This window comes from Rattus norvegicus, chromosome 7 (genome assembly GCF_021556685.1).
Source record: "Rattus norvegicus strain SHRSP/BbbUtx chromosome 7, alternate assembly SHRSP_T2T, whole genome shotgun sequence".
NCBI lineage: Eukaryota > Metazoa > Chordata > Mammalia > Rodentia > Muridae > Rattus > Rattus norvegicus.
In genome coordinates this window covers 77,837,418-77,850,967 of record NC_141540.1, presented here as the reverse complement: position 1 = coordinate 77,850,967, position 13,550 = coordinate 77,837,418, and the positions used below count along the sequence as shown (strand labels likewise).

The window sequence follows — 13,550 nt, the reverse complement described above, 5'->3', positions numbered from 1 at the left end:
TTTTGCATCTTCCCTCACCGTATTTCATTTGTAAGGAGACATTTTCCTAGAACACAATTCCAGCCTGCTCCTCTCCTGAAGCATGTGGCTTGTCAGTGACAGGCATTCCTCAGTCTAGCCCCAGTGTGCACATCCAGCTCTTCCACGACTTCATTATGAGCTCCTGTCAAGGTTAGCTAGCATGCATTCTTTGAGCCACTAACTACTTCTTCTGCATTGCCTGCCTGCCTGCCTGCCTGCCTGCCATTTAGTGAGACTCTGTTTAGCCTATCCAGTCTGATGGGATTGCTCCTAGAATGCATAACTACTAGAAGTAACCTGATCTCTGTCATTTTGTGTAAGGTTCTTTAGGGCCCTCTGCAACAGAAGTGGTCCTACTTCTGGTTCCTTGAGTTTTGAGTTAGTGTGCAACTGTAACAAATACTTGTCATTGTTTTTTATGTTTACTTTCTAAGTGTTCCAGAACAGTTCCATCCAGTGCTCTTTTTTTTTTTTTTTTTTTTTGGTTCTTTTTTTCGGAGCTGGGGACCGCCAGTGCTCTTTTAAATGGTCAATTTGCACAAAGTATGGGGGGAGATTTTAGGTCAGAATAACACTGAAGTAAAACCAGTAAGTACTTGTTTAAGTGGAATAAATGCAAATTCATTTAGGGTTTAAGAAAATTTATTCCATGAGCCCAAAATATGGCAGCAATCTGTCCTGGCACCTTTTCCTGTGGGAGCCATTGTGTTAGCTTTTAGCAGGCATGCTCAGATCAAGCATGACTTTTCTGTTTTTAAAAGAAAAATGCAAGCTTAAGTTTGTGGAAACAGGTTACACAAACCATTCTTCTTGTAGATAGCTGGCTATCCTGTGAAGTTGATGCCCACTTCTCGATCTCTGCTGTGTTCAGGGAAGTATTGCTTGGCAGGATTTTGTGTGCTAGAGGAGGAGTCTGAGTAGATAATGCTGCCTACAAGGGAAGCCTTAGGAAGATGTATTCCGTAGTTCTGGGGCCTGATCCAAGAGCCGTGGGTGCACTTGCACCTGGTTTTATTCAGTGTCACAATGGCTGACCTTGAACTTTCCCTAGAGTTTCTGCTGTCCCTAGTGCTGACTGGGAAGGTACAGTATGGTGAGGCTTTGTACTTGTTCGGAAGCCAGTAAACAGGCTCACTTGGCGTTTGCAAGGCACAGTCCACAGCACTGGAAGCCATCTCAGATGAATCTCACTCCCAGCCAGTTTCTTCTATGTTCTTCTGTTGACCCTTTTGACTATTTGTCCTCATCCTCCTGTGCTTATAACTTTACATGGGAAGAATATTCCGTCAGAATCATGGTGTCGCACTTGGCATTTGTAATGCATTCTGGATACTATCATACCCACCCCCTGTTCTCTGTCTCCCATCCCTGTCACATTCCCTATATGCGCCTTTCCTACAGTCATGGCTTTTGTTTTGTGACCCACTGTTTTTAACCAGGACTACCTTTGTCCATAGGAGCCTGTGGGCTCACTGTCTGGTACATAACTGAAGATAACTGTCCCTTCCCTAGAATCCAGTAGTTCATCAAGGAACTCCACCTTGGTTTGGGATTGGCTGTTGACAGTCTCAGTCTTAAGCAGGTCCAGTGTACGAGATCCCAGCTCCTCTGAGGTCATCTTTACAATGCTGTCCCCTGTCCTAAAGAGAGCATTTGTCAGTGCTTTTCCAGACTGTTAACTTCCTTTTGCTTTCTTTTGCTTGGTGTTCTCTGAGCCTCACGGGTGGTATAAATGTTCCCATTTGAGGCCAAGCACTCACTCATTTATTCTTAGAAAACTGAGCAGCCTTGTGCTTCTAACTAACTACCATTCACTGACATGGTTGGGTCTGTAGGGGCAGAAGTGTACACCATAAGGTAGGTACATTCTGACTAGGTCTTTCAGGGCCACGTTTTAATAGACTTTTGGATATTAAGCCTAGTGTAGAAAGACCTATCATCTGGCATGTACCACTATAGTATCATGAGTAGTAGATGAAGACCATTACCTATCCAGGTCAGCCAGTGTAACAGAGAAGTCAAAAAGTCCTATCAGCAAACAAAACTTTTTCACCAAGGGCTGGAGAGATGGCTCAGCGGTTAAAAGTACTTGTTTCTCTTGCCAAGAACCTGGGTGTGGTTCCTAGCACTCTCATGGGGATCACAGCTGTTGCATTTCAGTTCCGGGGGCACCAGGCACATGTGTGGTAAACATACGTATGTGTAGATAAACACTCGTACACTTGATGTCCCAGTGGATCATCTTAGTGCACAGCATGCTTTGGGGACCATCCCTCTGTCCTATGACAAATGACCTGGTTTTCCTGTTTTCAATCTAAAGCATTTCGAGCGACTCACAATCTTTAGAAACTAACAGGAAAACATGATAAGGGTTCATGCTGTGTTAAAGTCAAACGCCAAGGCATGGTGTGCCTGTGAAACAGCATACTGGTAAAGCGACATGGCCTCGGCATTCCTTGAGCACTTAGCATGTAGTTTGGAATATGGTACTAGAGCTCAAAATCAGGACTGAACTGAGATTTGCATAGACATGCATAAAGATGAAATCTTAGAAACAGATGATATCTTTTAGGCAATATGTAGTCAAAAGAACAAACAAGCCAAGATTAAAATGTTGGAATGCCCTTGTTCTCGTGGATGGGTAGAAAGCTGTAAGTAACTGAGGAGCAGCGAGAAAGGGGGAGTCAAGTCAAGGCTCTCAGGTGACGGGGGACTTATCAGTGGTCCCCATGCTTGACACCAGCAGTCAGCACTCCCAGCCTTCCTCCAGGGTCAAGCAATGGGCTTCACACAAACGAGCTACTATCAAGGCTGGCAGATGTCAGTCTCCAGCTTGAGAAGTAAGTAGTTGAACACAACAAAAACTAGTGACCATGGCCTCCTTCTGAGGAGCTGTATTTCTGTCTGTCACTTAACAGAAAGTACTCACGGCTTAAAATGTACTGTGTTGTGTCCTGCTCACTTTTTTAAGCATCGAGAGCTTAACTTGCATTTTAAAATGTTGCCTTGAAATTATTATGATTCATAATTAGGAATGATTATGCTGTGTTCAGCCTATGTTCTTCAGTGTTTTAGCCTTCACTATTTTATATACTTACATTTTATTTATAATTTATTGTATATTTTAATATATTTTCATAACAGATTTATACCTATAAAGTCTGTTATTTTATGCATTATTGATTATAAAATACTGCCACATACATAAAATGCACTAGATTTTAATGGTTAGCAAGAAAACAAGCACTCCTGCATCACTCACTGGTAGATGGAAAGGGGCGATACACCTGGCCCACGACGCCCTTTTCAACCTCTAAGCCCAGTCAAGGGCTTACTTCCAGTTAAGAAATCAGTAGTGGTTATCTTCTTGAAAACCTCCTGGGAATAAAGTTCCTGGGTAAAAAGTGCAAACAATGCTTTCATAGCAGCTGTCTTTTGGCTGGGGTTAGCCAGCCAAGTTTTTGCAAGGGGAAGTGATAGAGGTTCAGAAACCAGCTTGGATTGGCAAGTGACTGCAGCCTCTGAGGCCCAGCTTTCTTGGCATTGAAGCCATCTCTTTTTTACCTCACAGGCTGAGCAGGAGGAGGATTGTTTTGTTTTGTTTTTTGTTTGTTTGTTTTTTTAGAACAGGAAATTTGCTGAGTGTGGTGGTACAGACCTTCGATCCTCTCGAAGGCAGGTAGATCTCCTAGTTCAAGGCCAGCCTGCTCTACAGAGCAAATTCCAGGATAACCAAGTCTACGCAAAGAAACCCTGTCTGAAAGAAAAAAAGGAACAAACAAAACCCAGGGAATTGTAGCATATAAAATCTGTTGAGAGGTGCTGCATGGGTCCCCCAGGGCACTGCTGTGTGCTGGTGTGTGGTTAGCTAGTAATCATTTTATCAGTGGATATAAGGGTTTTCTGCTAAGAATCTTACTCCCTAGTGATTCAGGGTACTTTCTAGAGAAAGGGCTCAATTACAGCCAACAGATCCAAAATACAATGTCTGGGCTGCTGGCAAGATGGTTCCGTGGTGAAGCATGTTCTGCCAAGCCTGATGACCAAGTCCCGGGGGCCCACACGATGGAAGAATGGAACTGATCCCACCAGTTACTCTCTGACCCACACACAAAGTAAATGTAATTATAATTCAAATCTAAATTGATGCCCGTGTCCCATACGTGGATGTCAAACGACTGGGGGAAATATGCAGCATCACTGAGGAAATAGGCCAGGGTTTCTCAACTGTCCCTGCTGCTGAGAGTCTGACCCGAGTAGAAAGCTCACCTCCACATCGCCTGCGCCACACTCACAGCCTGTGAAATGAGGACAGGGCCTCTCTGCTGAGCCCTTGTGAGCATTTACCTAAAGCTGCACATGGTAAATGTTTTTACGATGGGTGTGTTAGCCATCTAAAGCCTAGCTCTCTGGGAAAATTCATGCTCGATCAGGGTGTTTGGTGGGCTAGGTATGAGTGTTAAAAATGTTTGAGTTTTTGTATTTTAAATTCATATGAGGAGAATCCTGTTTGGCTCTTAAGTAGTTTGAGATTTTTCTTGTTAGTATCTGTTTGTTGGCTGGTGTGATTAAGAATAATTTTTAATTATGGAAGTAATATAAAATGTTTCATGACAGATAGTGAAATACCCCCTCCGAGCTGTTGGCACTGGTCCTCTTTTGTTTCGCTCTGCTGTGGTTAGTTTTGAGACCCCATCTCATTTGTAGCCTCCTCCGACCGCTGAAAGTTGTCTAGCCTAGCTAGACAACTGCTGCTCCTACTGCTGAGAAGGCTCGGAGCCTTCCAGGGCCACCGTGTTGCCATGCTTCTTGAGTTTGGGTGGTTTGTAATAGATGGGGGTTGGTCAGCTTAAGTTTTGATTTTCAGATGCAAAGTGTCACCTAATTTCTTCCCCCAACCTCACAGCTTCTGAAAGGAAGACGTAGGACCCGTGGCCGCCGTCCGGCTCTCGGTGGCTTCTGCTGGGCTGTGCTGGGCCTCTGCGAACGTACCTGAAAAGCTGTTAGCAGCAGAGCCTGCAGCTCGGGAGAAAGCTGTCTAACGGAGCTGTGTTATGAAAGCTCTAATAATAGACCCTGCCACTTGAAGGAAATGCCACAGCCCACTGGTACTGCAGAAGCTCCCTGTGAGGGAGGCCCTGTGCCTCCTGTCACAGCTCTCCTGCTCCATTTACATAAGGGATACTGGCTCACATGGTTACATAAAAGCGGGGTTTGCTAGTGTTTTTGATTATCGAAAGTCTAACTTGAGAGCATCAGAGTACCTTTTGAGATTGTTGTGTGTCCCCTCAGACTCCAGGGAGCAAATGGACTAGAAAATAGTATGTCAACACGGGGACGTTGGCCCTAGGTCTAAATATAGAGGCTTGTCTCTTATTAGTGTTCTCAACTGGTTCTTCATTAACTTGTCTAATATAAAATAAAGACAAAAGCTCAGTAGTAAATGTTTGTCCTTCCAAGGTTGAAAGCAGTGCCCCAAGCATTCTGTGTTCAAGGCTGAATGACTTTCATGGCCCTGCTAGTGGCCATGAAATACCCCCGCCTGGCCCATTTCAACTGATAGCAGTCACCTCAGTCATTCTGTCCTTAAAGACTTGGTGACACAACTGAAGAGGCCAAGGACTCCTGATTAACACTGCCTGGGAGTTGTTAAACACTGAGTTTGGGGGCTGGAGAGATGGCTTAGCAGTTAAGAACTCTGGCTATTCTTCCAGAAGAGCTGGGTCCCAGATCCCATACTGTAGTTCCCAATGGTATGTAACTCCAATTCCAAGGAATTTAATACCCTCCCACAGACACACATGCAGGTGCAACACCAATCATGCACATAAACACAAGTCATTTGAAAAAAACAAAAATCTAGCACTCAGGTAGCAGAGGCAAGTGGATCTCCGAGTTCCAGGCCAGCCTGGTCTACAGAGACAGTTCCAGGATAACCAGGGTTGTAAGGTTGTCTTGAAACCCTGACTAAAACATCAACAGTAAGCCACCTGGGTGTTGGCCGTTCGCCCCTGTGTGCAGTAGCAGCAGCCATGCAGCACAGCACTGCAGCATTCCCAAGCACACACAGATACTTCTTCAGTCAACGCTGAGCACAGGAGAGAATCTGGGGATTTAAACGGCCAGTGTAAGGTTGCCAGGACACCAAACCTGGGGAAAAGCCCACTGCATGCCTTCCCTCCCCTACCGCCCTTTCTAAAGTGTCCCTCCAGTCTCCGGCAGAGGAAGACTCTTCCTAAAGGAAGGTGGGGGAGTCAGTGCCCTTACAGCACTGCAGGCATTCTTTCTAGGCCCTGACTGCTGACACACTTGTTTTAGGTTCTGGACACTTAAGGAAGGAATGATAATTTTTTTTTTTTTATCATTTTGAATTAAGAAACCAAGTTTTCTGACCCTGGCAGGCATGTCTTTGAGTAACTGAGGTCTGAATTTCTGGATGGTACCCGGTGATCTTGGAGAGGGCCTGGTCTTTCTGAGGTCTAGTATGTGAAGACTGCCTTTGGCATTGTTTGAAGCTTAATTGAGAGCCTGTGAGAGCGTCTCTTATAGGATAAGGGGATCAGCAACAGTACTCAGTGGCCTCTGTGAGCCACAGCAGGGGACGCAGGTGACAACAGTTCTGGTGTGTGTGGAGCTGACATGTTCAGATTTCAGAAGAACAGGGATGAGTGCCACTCCTCAGGTGACAGGAACAGCATTCTGTGACCACAGTCCTTCCACAGAGCTAGTGAAGCTGCCAGTGGTGCCAGGTATTGGTGACCAAGTTACTAAGTGATTTCTAGACCCTAAGTATAAATGTGCGGCTCTCCTGTAGTTTTAAGGTTTTACAGAATTTACTATGCAGGTCAATGACTGTCCATTCCACAGACTGGTTCTGCAGTGCAGGTGGTAATTCAGAGGCCGTGGGGCACACAAGTGGTTTTGTCTTTGTTTTTAGTGTTTGTTGTAATGTGTGTTCAGTCCTCCAGTGGATGGTGTGAGGACTAAGCAGATGATTTTATGTATATTTTACAGGCCATGATTTACATTGCCAGTGTTCTACGCTTCTAAGCTCAGTTTTTTTTTGTTTTTGTTTTTTGTTTTTTGTTGTTGTTTTTTTTGCTTGTGAGCCACCACATGGTTGCAGGGACTTGAACTCAGGACCTCTGGAAGAACAGTCAGTCCTCTTAACTGCTGAGCCATCTCTCCAGCCCTGTTCTACGCTTCTAGAGCCGGAGCCTCGAGTAGGCTTGCCTGGCACTTTTGAGGCCCTGGGTTCTATGCCCAGGAAAAATAAGTCAAGCTTCTAATATTGTCCCTGGGAAGCTGATAGCAAAACTGAAGTATAAAGGGAAACCCTAAGAAAGATGGAGGCAGGAGCAGGAAGAGACCAGGCAGCCTTAGCCATGCTAAGGTGTTACCCTCACCTGTGAAGGAGGACTGGGCAGAAAAGGGTATAAGACGGGAACACAGTTTTGGCAGTTGATTTCTTCGTGTCACTAAGAGCCCCAAAGAAAATGTGCTCAGGCAAGGAGCTCCTGTGCTGGACGAGATGGGGCCAGCACCGCGCCTGCTGTGCTGAGCTGCTGGCTAGGAGTGGCCAGAAACACTTGTCTGCCACTGTCAGAATGACCACCTAGGTACTCAACTCTGGCCCCCATGCAGCTCAGAGTCTGTTGTGTTGACCAGAGGTGCTGTCAGCCAGGTGGGGTCAGCTATAAAGTGGGTGACTTACCAGATCCCTTTCTTGGATCCGCATGACCTAGGCTTTGCTTGTCTCCAGACCCAGGATAGAAAGAACAAGGGACAGGATAGGGTGGCCAAGAGTTTGGACTTTAAGTGTCTGATAGAACCACCCTCAGCAGGGGAGTGAGGTGGTCTGACTTTTATTTGATAAGCAGTGCTCTGCCTGTGACGTAGAAGATAACTGGAAGGGATGGGGCGTGAGAATAGATCAGGAGCTATCCAGTGACAGTGAGCAAACCAAAAGATGGTGGGAAGTCAGTCCTTAGGATCTCTGGACCTGCTGAGGGTAACAGAGAGAAAAGGAGGTAGCAAAGTCTCGGATCACTGTGTGGGCAGTGGCACTCTGCAGAAACAGGCAGGGCCATGAAGGGGGTGCGAACAGGAACCCTGATAGGGTATTAGTCAGCCAAGTGGCAGCGCCGTGCGACATGTACTTGACTCCAAGGGAGAGTTTGGGGGAGCCAGAAACTCAGTCGTCAATACCGAACGTCACTCTAGCTGAAGTAGAGAAAAGGGTTGTACGCGGAGAAGAGACCTAAGATCAATCCCAGCATTTAGAGCTGAGACAGGAGAGGAAGAGGATGTGGGTCCAAGGAGGTCTGAAGAGGGTGGCTAAGGGGAGAGAGGTCTCACTGTGCCTCCTGTCAGACGGGGGTAGAAGCTACCTTAGTTGGTTAAAGAAGCAGTGTAGGAAGGCAGACCAGCATGTACAGGCCTCTGCAAGAGTTCCGCGTTGAAAGAACTGAAAAGGTTGTCTGGAGAACAGAAAGGCAGCACAAAACCTGCCTGGTCAGGACAGGCTCCTGAGGGCAAGAGAGGGCCCAAGCATAGTCCCGAGTGCCTCTGACCCGCTCTGGAGCCAGAGCAAAAGCTCCTGTAGGCAGGCAGAGAGGAAGAGCTGCTCCCTGCTGTAAGGGGAGAGGTTTTTCCTACTTCAGCTAAGGACACCAGCAACCACTAGAAGAGCAAGGGCCTTGGCAGCATTAAGCCAGGGGCAGGGAGCAAGAGCTGTCTGAGAACCAGCCACACTGTGGACCGCCATGTCAGACTTCCTGTCCATGGGCAGAAAGCCTGGATGTGAGCACAAAATGTCAGGGGCCATTGTCATTAATTCTGTAAAGGTTTCCCAAACTCTTGCTTGCCTCCTGAGTGGCGAACGGCAGGGGCTAGACTGTTAATGAGGATCAAAGTTCACTGTGCAAGGCCTGGAAAGAATGTGCTGGTTAGCCATTCAGAACTCACCAGGAAGACTAAACCAAATAGCCTTGCAAGCCACAGCCTCTCTGTGCCTGGAGAAGCCCGAGTTTACGAAGCAGCTGAAGGATCCCTCATTTGCATGGGAGAGTAGTGGGGAGGAAGAGTGAGCAGTGTGTGAAATGAAAGCATTTCCACGGTTACCGACAGAAGTATATGTAGAAAGTGTATACCCTGAAACCAGGCTCCTGCTAGCATGCTAGAGCTCTGGTGCGCAGGGTTGCAGAGAAGCAGAGACTGTCCGAAAGCCATCCCCAGCAACCCGTCTGAGGAACAGTGGAGGTGAATCAGAAGTTGATACCATAGTGGAGCAGTTCAAAAGTGGGGACCACAGGCCTGCCCAGCAGCTATAGGTCTTGATAAGATGTAGAACAAGGTACTGCCCCATTTGGGCCTTTGATAGATTGTTCTGTCTACTCAAAGTATATTTGATAAAGTTCTTAACTTCAAAAGGAAGGAAAATGTGATGGAAGAGTTTCCCATTTCATATAGAAGGACATTGAGACTGCCGGGGCAGGTGGCGTGGAAACAGTCAGAAAAGCAAGGACAATGTCCAGGCACTAGCAGGAGGACCCCCAGCTGCCCTTGAGCTCATTCTGAGGGCGCATGGAGACTCCTGATGAAGAAACCTGTTTCAGTGAGGTTGGACTGGACACTTTAAAAGCTATAGGTGATTCCATGGACAGAAACAAAAGTGAATTTAGTATGAGGGATGGGGACCTAAAAAGGCGGGTTCTGCTATAGTCAGTCACATGACCAGTGCAAGAGGAAAGCAGCCCAGGCATGAGAGAGGCTGGGTACACCCCACTGTAATGGATGTGAACTCTAGCACCAGACAGGCTGCACGGGTGCAAAGAACACAGATTCTGAGTCGCTTTTGTATCAGATTTGGAGTACTAAAGGATGGGAGAGAGGCGGCTGCAGAACTCTGCATTGCAAATATATTGGATTCTACTTAGAAATACAATTTCGCAACAGTGAGCTGGGTCAGGTAGCATCTTGCTTCCTCAGGTTCCGTGAGTATATGGGCTACAGCCTGAACATCTTGCTAAAGCTTGGCTGAGCTTACTTCATGTGACAAACACAGACGTGATTTCTGGAGGGGTAAGCTTTCAAAAGAAAAACATTTTTCTAGGGGCTGGGGTATGGCTCAATGGAAGCATATTAGAGCCAAGGCCCTGTGTTAGATCCCCAGTGTGCCTGCCCTGTCCCCCACAGCAGCTTTCCTAATGGCAAGGTGTGTGCATTTCCAGCTCTGTGTGCTAGAGTCACCTGGAGTATTTAATAATTATTAAAACTACAAATCCCTGAGCTTCCTGCAGACCACGGAAGTCACTGTGCTGGGGACCGGGCGTGGTGCCACTGCTTGAAGCTTTCCAGGTGGGTCAGCGTGGCCACAGTTGCGACCCATTCATCTGAGTGTAGCATTTTTGAAGGCTCATTCCTATGCGACGTCCATTTTTTTTTTCATGTGAACAAGCAACCCTTTCTGCTGCTTCTCCATCAAAGACCTTGTTCTCAAGATTACAAAAGCTGGAACAAATGCGTTTGAAAGAACACGCTGCATAGAAGATGTGTACAATGCGTTTGTGTCTCCAGGCCCTAAAAGCATGTTAGGGAACTGAAAATATCTTTGGATATAAGTGGATACCCGCATGTTCTCAAAGCTTATGAGGAATGATAGCAAAGTGTCTGCAAGGCAGCTGAATAACGAGTGTGAGGCACCCAGCTAGAGGAGTTCTTTATTTAAAAAAACTACAAAATGCGTAATTTAAGCATGCGATTTGTAGTTGGACAGGGTGGTATGTTCCTGTCCATTCTAGCATCCAGAAGAAGCAGGATGATCAGAAGTTCAAGGCCATAACTCTAGCTCAGCCTGGGACACATACCGAGGCTGCAACAAAGATCAGTGTTTATGCTATTTTAACCTGTTCCTGTCCAATCAGGCACTAGCCCTGACATCTGGCAGAGCTCCCCCTCTGTCTGGTTCTGAGATGCATTCAAGCTGTCGCTGTGACCCTCTGTATTTATGGGAGTGAATTTTAACAGTGGATCTTTTCAGAGTGGTGCTGTTCTCGAGGCCAGGGATGAATGTATGCTGGGGTGTGGACCAGCCACTCCTCATGATTCCCTTCCAGACCTTTCCCTCTCCCACAGACTGCGAAATAATGCACAGCACTCTCGGCATTGGCTGGCTTCCCTGCACCTCCCTGGGCGCGATCTTCCAGCTTTAACTATTCACTCGATTCTGAACCACACCACGGAGAGCTGCGGCCCCTGCTCTGTGCATACACACAGCTTCTGTGTTCTGACACTGTGCTGGCCCAGTTCACCAACTTCTAACTGGCCGGAGAGATGGCAAATTGTTGGGACATTTTTATTTATCTCTCCTAACTAGATACATATTTAACCACATTGATTTTTCTGAAATTATTATTTTTTTTTAGATAACCTAGCATAGAACTTGATTCCTTTTCATTGTTTCTAGGTCAGTTAGTTGTAGAAAAAGATAAGCTTATTCTCCAAATACAAATCATTTACCATAAGACGATTTACAAAAGTTCTATTTGGTTTTTGTTATGTGTAATGGGTGTTTTGCCTACATGTACGACGTGTTGTCTGGTGTCCAAGAAGGCCAGAAAAAGGAACCAGATTCCCTAGACTGGAATTACAGTTGTGAGTCGTCGGCGCTGGGGATCAAACTGAGGTTCTCTGAAGAGCAGACAGTGCTGTTAACCTCTGAAGCTCTGTTTGGCCCCTTAGGTCTATATTTTGGACTACAAGCTCAGCTACATGCAGCAAGACCTTCATCTTGGAAACAATATGATAACCAACTCTTCTTAGTTTGATAGAGAAACAGGCTGCAGCCCAGGCCTACTCCAGGGCCCTGGTAGTGACTGGGAACCCAGTTCATGTCTACAGAATCTCTGAGGAGTGGCCTTCATGAGCAGAGTCCAGATGCCCCTAGCAGCTACATCTTGATCCAAGCCCGGAAAGAGCAGTAAGGGAGGGTCCTCCTGAGAGGAAGTACCCATGCCCCCCCCTGCCCCCACACCACCACCAACGGAAAGGAAGTCTAGAAAATGTCACTATGAGGTATTCTGAAAAAACACTATTGAGGGGGGGAAGAACAGATACCAGGGGATAATAAACAGTCCACAATATTCCTGCAGGGAGTTCCAAACGAGGCAAGGCAGTGAGCGATCCAGGAAGGGAATCATCTTTCTCTTACCAAAAGTGTAGTTTCAGACCTCAGGTGGCTCCACCCACAGAAAGTCTGGCTCTCCGCAGCCCTCAAGCTAGTGGTGGGCTGCTCTCCCGCTAGGTGGCTCGGAGCACCGGCTTCTGCCCCGCCCACTCCCTGTGGCCCCATTAGCATTTTGCACGACCTGCCTATAGGTCCTAGGTGAAGAGCTAGTCGGAAAGGCAAGGGAGGAAGCGGGTGCCGCTGCAAAGCTATTTTAAAAGAGAAACCTGTTTTCTAGCTGTGCCTCTTCTGTACGAACACTGGCTGTTTTCTTGTCGATGCACGCGCATTTGTCACCAGAGCGTTTTTCCGTTGTCTCCTGGGCGTTTGTCTCACCCTTCTAGAGTCAGCCTCTCCTCCCTCTTCTCCCAGCATTCTAGTAAACCCACATACATTCCCTTCCCTCGCTTTTGCTTTTAAAAACAGAACGTCGCTTTCTGTTACCAGAAAGAAGAAAGGGGTGGGGTGAGGTGGGGGGGGGAGCCAACGGTTATATCTCCACGTCCACATGGCGGATCGCAAGTCAGGGTTCTTTTCCACCTGTGTGGAACTTTAAATAGTTCAAGTGGGAGGTCTGTGCCAAGAAATAGCGTGTGCGTCGCAATGGCGATCCGCGGAGCAGATTTCTCTCTCTCTCTCTCTCTCTCTCTCTCTCTCTTTCTTTTCTTTTTTTCGGAGCTGGGGACCGAACCCAGGGCCTTGCGATTGCTGGACAAGCGCTCTACCACTGAGCTAAATCCCCAACCCCCAGATTTCTTCTCTTACTGTCGTTTCACACCAAACCACACTCCCAGCTTTTGTGCAGAAAGCAGTGTATTAGACCAAGCTCCTTCCCAGGGTTTAAAGACTGTCCAGGAGCTGCCCCTCGAACCCACAGGAGCAGAACATGGGTACCTGCAATGCCTTGTTGACTGACAAGAAGCACCACACTTAGCATCTCTTCTCAGCCTCACAGCTACCCCGCAATGAAGTAATGACGCCCCCATCTGACTGATGGTAATAATCGATGGATGGTTAAGTGTGTCAGAGAATGGACTGAAATATTTCCAAGTATTGTCTAAGTTAAAAAAAATGGTTATCACCATTAAACAGTAACAGTGTGCTGCGTGTTCTCTTCCTGCTACAGTCCAAGGCTGTCCCCTTTGATTCCGCAACACCGGAATCATAAAATAAAATCTTTTTAAAAAAGATTAAAGTGCAAGGAGCTGGAGAGATAGCCTAGCAGTTAGGGGCTCTGCTCTTCCTGAAGATCCGGCTCAACTCCCAGGACACACATGGTGGCTCACAATCTCTGTAACTCCAG

General features: G+C 46.9%; 1 long non-coding RNA gene across 1 annotated transcript in view; it reads right to left on the bottom strand.

Annotated features, from left to right (window-relative positions):
- Window positions 1-645: 645 nt before the first annotated feature.
- LOC100910524 (uncharacterized) overlaps window positions 646-13,550 on the bottom strand; it is a 49,157-nt gene continuing 36,252 nt past the window's right edge. Inside the window, exon 5 of the long non-coding RNA XR_015625462.1 lies at window positions 646-1,661. This is a non-coding gene — a long non-coding RNA (uncharacterized LOC100910524). The remainder of the gene's footprint in view (window positions 1,662-13,550) is intronic.